Here is an 8,408-nt window from a genome sequence, read left to right as displayed (position 1 = left end):
CTCTGGCCAAAGACTAGGAGTAGCCGAAGTATTTTGCTGGCTATGTGGTACATTGTAAATTGGAGTAGTGACAGTAACAAACTCTAGCCTATGAGAGTCTTCTTCAAGAGTTTCATCGGCATCAAGAAAGATTGAGCCTGATTTTTGCACACTCTTTTCCCTTACTGGAGCTCTATTCATCTCTGGACTTGGTATTTGCATTTCTAGAACTGCTGACTGAGCTACATCAAGAAGTTTTCTTTTCGATGTTGATGCTGAATGATTGCTCATAAATCTGGTTGCCAAGTCTGCCGTCATTGGTCCTGTGGATGAATGCATGCCCTTCAAGTAGGCATTGTAGCGCACACTTTGAAGAACTGCTAGTGACATATCTGCACAAGTGACTTCATACAGACCAATGTTATTCTTATAACCAATTGAAGCACGCATACTTGCATGTTTTGCCTCAGAAAGATTTGTTCTAGGGACAAAATGACCTATCTCATCTTGAGCAATAAATCTGTCTCCCCAATGTGGCACTCTAACATCCCACCATGACAACCATGTTTCCAATGCTGGAATCTCATCCAAAATAGCATGGCCCATTTTCCAAAACTGTTTGATTTCATCCTTGCATACTTGTGCTACATGTTCTGAAGGTGCATGTAACCATTTTCGACAAAATATTTTATGCTCCTCTTGATAAGAGGAACGTATACACTTGACAGTGTGCTTAACCATGCTTTGCTCCCAATGAAAAACACATGATCTCTCTTTCTTAGGCATCTTTTTTTTGGCTCCACCAAAATAGACAGTATGAACTGCAATCCAATTTGCATTTGCCTCATCTGCCATAAAACCTCAAAATTCAGGCTTATCAAAACCATGATCAACTACAACCTTATTAAGCATTTTCCAAAACTCTATCTGTGCATGCTTGTTTTCCATAGTAAATTCACATATTGCCAATGTCAATAGCTCCCTTACATATGGGTCATAAACATGCGCCAACATAGTAGGCCAGCCCTCCACATGATGAACATGATCAAAATGCACCCACATATCTTGCAAATTTCCACCAAGGCGCATACGGTTCACCAAATCAACACCACTCCATGGTCTCATAGTAGACATTTTAAATATATGAGCTTGTTGTCCAGGTCCCAGATGACCAGGGAAAAGAACACTGTGGAGGAAGGGATACCTTGATTTTGACTTTAAAGTCAAAATAGACTTCAAGCCAATAGGTGTAATTCTTTTGCCCGTTTAGCTAACTCTAAGATTCTTTGAACACGCCGCTTGTCTGACAATGGGTTTACGGAATCTAGAAAACAAGAGAACTCTCCATCTGTCATTGGTGAGTCACCACCAACTACTTGAGAAACAAGCTTGTCCATAATTAGGTCTTCTGTAGTTTTTCTTTCAAGCTGTTTGGCAGTTGTTAGAGTATCAAAGGCAGCTCGATGCATTAAGGCATCAGATATTGATTGGTCTGCAACTCTGCTCTTCCTCTCTGCAACAGGGTGTTTATGAAAACCTAAGTGCAATACACATCTAGTAACTCCAGCCTTTTCAGATGGAATACAATAATATATAACTGCAGGGCAAGTGTCAATGCACTCTGGCATTTGACGGCAATGAAAGCATATAAGCTTTCCATTACCAACATCCAAGTGGCCTTTACTAGGAGCACGTGCTAATTTTCCTCGCCATTGAGACTCATTAAATTGTCTCCTTCCCTGATAGTATGGACATTCTATATTGGAGCATCTCAAATGCCCTCCACATCGACTAAAACGAACAGTCCCATTGAATATATCATTACTGCAGGTAACATATTCTGTCCAAACATGCCCATCAAATCTATGTTCCATCCCATACATAGCAGAGTTGTCATTTTGAGGAGGAAGTTCATAGGCAACATACCCATCATAATAAGTAGGCATTTCCAAAACCTTAGTGACACTTGTAGCAAAGGAAAGTGCAATATATAGATTGGTTTGCAGAGGAAGAGAACGAATAACATCAAGTACACTTCTGATGCATGCAGTGCCATCTTCAACATTGATTGGAGAATCTTTTGAGCCAGCATTTGACGTTGATGGCTATTCGTTGCAAAGTACGGCCTTGTAAAACTATGAATATTCGTGATCCAAATGGTAAAACAACTCATTTGAATCATTGCGTGCAGGTTCAATTCTAACCTGCTCACCTTGTAGTGTAAGTGGACGCAAAGAGAAATTTTTGTTCTCCAGCTCAAAATGTTCTGTTAAAGCTTCAACAGTGATAGTGCAATGCCTACTTTCAAACATTAGCACAAGCTTCTGCTTATGCTTGGGACCGAAGATAGTGATATGACGAGCCATTGCATGGATTGAACAACAGTCAACCTGGAGAGTAACAGAGTGCGATTGTTGCAGACAATCTCTTGGAAAAGGCAAAATGTCTATATTAAATCACCTATGCCACGCACGTCTTGATATTAAGCGTGAAAAGGCCAAAACTTGGAGTTAAAAAACGTTGTTTTTTTGTTATTATATTCCACTCTACACGAGGAGATATGTCGGCTTCAACATTAGATAAAAACACCCTATGCTAAACGTTTACTGATTTGCCTACACATGTATGCTCAACTTGTACTGATTTGCCTTGAAGTTTAAACCTATTAAAGCATTAATGTATTTTTATTGCAATGTAAATGTCCCTCGATATATTCATACAGAATTTGTCTTATTGCATTATTTTACTTTATTTTGGAGCGCAATTTTTCTTTTTTCCCGTTAGTCACAGCCGACCGAGACACATTTTGCCCGGCAACATCTCATAAGCTTGAGATTATTTGAAATTTGCATTTTATTTTTTTAATCTGGACTTAGAGTTTGGGATTTTCTAAAAGCCTGCGCTCTGTTTTGCTCTGCTCGTGGTCGCCGTCTGCAAGAAGCCTTGCGCCCTGCGAGCCGTACACGGAAGTCGATGGCGCCTAAACGCCGTCCCCCCACAAGGTAGAAGCACTGGAACGCTGCCCTAACTGATACCGCGTCGGCGCGGGACTGTTTAGGGTAGAGTACCATTTCATTTTTCAAGCTTATTCTGTGCTAAGACTTCGGCTATGTATCTCTGTATGACGAAATCTAGTTACTGCACTGAGCCTCAGATAACGAGAATTAGCCTCATACGGTTATTTCATGGTTATTACTGGTTACTCGTTTTTTATGGGGCAGGCCCAGCATAGCAAGGCGGTGTAAAGCTTCGTCAAGTGCCTCAGCACCTTCGTCAAGAAGGCTTTTAATATCCATCAATTCCACTCCAGACATTAAATCGTTTTCCTCAAAGTTTGGAGTTCGCTATATGGTGAGAGTGCGCAAAGAGACTGTCAGCACGAGGGAGTAGGGCTTGGTGGGCTTTTGATTTCGCTATAGAGATTGGGGTCTTTTGCTATAGACTCTGTAGCATGATGCAGCCATACCATATCAATACCTAGAGAGAGCGCATTTGCAATGCACACCAGGTCACAGGATTGATGACGACCTCAATAGGATTGGTGATATGATAGTGTATATGTTCTGCTTTGGTCAACAAGGTCTCTTTGAAGAAGCTTTCCATGAGCCCTTACAGAAGTAGACATTGTCTGCCCTTCACTTATCCTATACAGGTGAGAGATTAATCTCTCCTTATGATGGCTTGCTATACTATCCAAGGAGAAGGAGATACTCGCTAGTTTTGCGCTATAGAGATTGGGGTCCTTGAAAACGCAGGCACTTTTGCTAGACATCGACTACACACTCACATGCTTGGAAGGACACACAGTGACACACAGAGAGTAATGGCTAGTTGAAATCGAATCCTGAATAAGCTCAGTACAAAGCTTCTTCACGTTGGCTCCAAGCCTCAAGCCTTGCTATTATGACTTACTCTTTTTTAGTGTAGCATGAAGCTGGTATTTATGGCAAAGACATCAAGCTTTAGGGTTCCAGAGCGTGTCAGAGTGGTATTGCTTGGCGGAATGTGCTAAGGGCTCTTCCAATCACAACAAGTGGCTTGCAGCCCTTCCTCGAGCTGAAATGTTTACTTGAAATGTTTTGGGACACTGCCCTAATTGATACCGCGTCGACGCGGGACTGTTTAGGGTAGAGTCCCGGTTTTAGGTAGACACGCATTTCACCTCCAATCACAACAAGTAGAGATGAGTGGCTTGCAGCATGAAACGTTGGCAATCTTTCATAGATGCTCAATTCATGTGGTTTCAATGTATCTTTGAACTCACAATTCTCTTCAAAAGGCAAGCAATTTTTTGTCAAGCTTGGCAGACTGCATGATACTCTGTTTTCTCGCTCTTTTATTCCATGAAGATGCTCTTCACTGACTTTATTGCTTGCATCTAATTTCAAAGCTCTCATTCGCTTGCCCCCCCAGTTAGTTGGAGGTGTCTTCATCGACTCATTCCTTTTCCGCTTATGCTCACCTACTGCCACCTCACACCAAAACTTGAATTGACTTTCTATTTCCTTGGCGGTTTCAAAAGCCTGCTGTAAGAAACATCTAATTTCTTGATCATCTTTGTGGATGATGTCTGCATGAATTAAGCTTATTGGCTGGTTTTCACTGGCATTGAAGACTTGTTGTTATGATTTGGAGTTGCTGTAAAGCTTCATCAAGTGCCTGAGCACCTTCGTCAAGAAGGCAGTTAATATCCATTTGGTCGCATTGGCTTTCAATTCTACTCTTGATGATGTTTCCTGCTTGATAGTTTTCATTAGACATTAACTTGTTTTCCTCAACAATTTGTTTGGAGTTCGCTATATGGTCACTTTGCTTCATTTGCACAACATTATGCAGATATTGATAGTTCAGGCAGGTTACACGCTCGCATACATGCCGACAACTAAGTGAGAAGCCATACAGCAACTTATTCCCTGATGTTTTTCAAAGGAAAAGAAAAATTTCTCAGCAGATGATGTTTTGCGAGGGACGGTAGCTCTTATATCTTACCTGTGTATATGAGTTGGTATGTTCCTTGTGTATGGAATGCATAGCATTGCCTTGATGGTCCCGGATTTATGTTCTGGGAAAGTTTGATGTCCAGCTTGATGGTCACGCATTTCACCTTTACTTTGTGGGTTTTTGTCTACCGGGATCATGGCATAACCAGTTCCGCGCCAACATGGAATTTTCTAGGATTGTGTCTGGCTAGGTTTGTATTACAACAATGGAATATTTTTATTCAAGCATGCAATACTTTTCTTCAACGGGATAGTGGCATAACTAGTCCCGCGTCGACGCGGCATAGTTTAGAGCAGTGTCTCAAAGTATAGAGTTTGCATAAGTTTGTATGACCTTTACTTATCAAACATGAATTTTTAAATGAAATGTACAAATGTCTTTATTATGGGGAATTAACATTTGCGAGTTTTTCATTTCAAGTTTTTTTGACAATTTTAGCAATCTTTAGAGTTTTTTTAACCAAATATGTGTCATAGCATAAAGTATCTATTTAATGTAATTTTCAATCGTCATAAGACTCCATATATGTGTGGTTGATGGAGAGAGAAAGTATAAATTCTAGAGAGATAGTATTTATGCGAGTTACCATTGGAAGAAGAGATCATAAATCCTTGAGAGAGAGAGAGAGAGTGACTTCTCTTCTAGAGAGAGAAAGTAAAATCATAGAGTTGTATATCACTACGCAGAGAAAGAGAAAGAGAGAGAGAGAGAGAGACCGAGAGGGCATAACGACGTGAAAATGTAAACAAATAAAATCACCATTTCACAACTCATGCCATTAGAGTCAAATATGCTCGCAACGCATGTGATCAGAGTCAAATAATCCACAGCATATAAACATGCGATAAAGTAAAAAATCATGCAAAATAGAGACAACACTAATTTCATAGTTAAATAATCCACAACATATATAAATGTGATGAAGTCAAAAATCATGCCAGATAGAGACAACACTAATTTCAGAGTTAAATAATCCACAACATATATAAATGTGATGAAGTCAAAAATCATGCCAGATAGAGACAACGTAAGTTTGAGGATGTAAGTACATTCACAAAACTACCACAGGATAAGATCAAAATTAGAGTACAAAAAAGGATAGTCTCCATAAATGTAATGGTCACTCTAAAAGGCAAGTAATTTGCTCCCAAATAGCTTGCAAGTTGCTTCATATCTTTTGCTTGAAATTTGAAATCCTTTGCTGCATAAACAATGTTTTTTCAATATAAATAATCACAAGTATAATAAACCAAAATAAATACAAAAAACACTTTAATATCATAGATCAATATTCTAGTTGAGTGAAAGAAGCATACCAAACCAGCTGTAATTAAATGGAGGGAGAAATCCTCCTTGGTTGTCCAAGAATAAAAGCGTCGATGTCCATTGGTGAGAGGGTTGGCTGATGAATAATCATGTGATCCTTAGGTTCAAGTCCGAGCACTTTTGTGTACACATAGTACATATGTTTGCATGCCAAAAAGGATTTGTTGGTATTCTCTCGCTTTTGAAAATCCGGACACATGCATGTTGGACTCTATTTTATATGAATCTCATAACTATTTTCAGTGAGAACTCAGAAAATTACATGCTCTTGAGACCTTTTCACTTCATCCAAAAATATAATTGTCATACTATTACATACTTCCAATTTCTTCATGGCCTCTTTAGAGATTCCATGCCTCCACTTTTTCTTCCTCGAGCTGCCACCACCTTCTTTGCAGTCGCCAGCAAGAGGTTGTGGATTTACCATTGAATTCTCTGTCCGAAATCCACTCTGATGTAGCGCGGCAAGTTCCTATGTGGAGATATCTGTCCCTCTTGCTACTGGCCAAACATTTGGAGCAGGAGGTAAATCTTTGACTTGTCTTTTGATTGATTGGGTATGCAAAATATCATGATTACAAAACCATAATCATTGCTCAATTGTTTTACCCTTGAACATTCTTTCAAACCATATACATGGAGCAACAAGACCAATTGAGCGACTATGCAAGATATTGTCACAATTTTTTCTCCCTACTATTCCAAAACATTTTCTTTGAATTTGAATGGGCATTCTCCTGAGGGCCCACTGAGTGCGTGGCACATCACTCTCAAACACATTGTTTCTTTGAGATGACAAAGGTGTGGTTGTTTCTTTTTGAGATCCAATATCATCATCACTGTCACTAATTTGCAACGGAATGTTAGAAATACCTAGTCCTTGGGTATCAAACTTGATTTTTTTTGGTCGACCGCGATGGTTTCGTTGCTTAGATTCCATGACATATTCCGGCCGATGGGAGCTACTTGTTCCTGTTCTGCCCCTCTTTTTGCGTTGTACTGTTTCTTTGTCTCCATGCAAAATTGGCTGCGCATACATGGGAGTCCCTGCAACAGCCTCGTGTAATAGATGGGCCACGTTGGTTGGAGTTGGAGTTTGCTGAGATTCAACTCGAGAAAGCAAGGTCTCCATTGTGGGACCCGTTCCTATATAACGCCCAGTAGTATATCCCAAACGCTTTGCACATTGAATCTATGAGTTTATAACATCTGTTACACATGCATCATACAAGGATATTTTTCTCTTTCCACCTTCACCCGCTAACCAACTGGCATGTACACTTTCTGATAAATTAACATTGGGAATTTGTGCTCGCTCCCATGGACTTAGAACACCCTATGAAATGCAAAAAAACATGAATTAAAATTTATAAATTTCATGTATGAAAAGCTTATAAATTTTTCTAAAAATATAGATTGTCATAAAGGTACTTACATCTGTTCCAGTTCCTCCCCAGTGTGAAATTTGTTGCTCCCACCATTTAAACCATCTGCTCACTCTTGTGATGCTCTCTGTAGATAGATGTTGTCTCCACCATTTTTGAATTGAAAGTGCCTTTTGAGATGCAAGCACAATGGTCTTACAAGCTCTCCATTCCTCACACATATCAATGTGTTGATTTGTTAGATGTTGAGGTATCCACTTTTTAGCATATTTGTGGAGACTCTGCTCCCAATGAAATAGGCATGACCGTTCACGTCCCTCCATGATATTATTTGGCCCGCCATTGAAGACTGTTCGAATAGCATTCCAATTTGCACCAGCTTCATCAGACATAAAACCTGCAAAGTCAACTGCACCATGTCCGTACTTTTCCATTGTTGAATTAAGGCTCTCCCAAAAAATAACTTGAGTCTTTGCATCCTCCTCTTTAGTTTCACATATAGCAATTATTTGTAGTGATCGTATGCTGCAAGATATTCAACATAAACATTTTCACACATCTTCTTTTATTTAATGATAAAAAAATACGAGATATTTAAATACTTAAAGATTACCTTGGATCATAAACTGAGCATGACATTGTTGCCCATCCATCTATTCTATGGGTAAAATCAAAATGAACCCACGCATTTCTCAAGTCACCAGTTTCAGCTCTTTT

This window comes from Adiantum capillus-veneris, chromosome 13 (genome assembly GCF_014529385.1).
Source record: "Adiantum capillus-veneris isolate H3 chromosome 13, ASM1452938v2, whole genome shotgun sequence".
Taxonomy (NCBI): Eukaryota; Viridiplantae; Streptophyta; class Polypodiopsida; order Polypodiales; family Pteridaceae; genus Adiantum; species Adiantum capillus-veneris.
The sequence above is the reverse complement of the archived record's forward strand: the minus strand, read 5'-3'. Positions refer to the sequence as shown.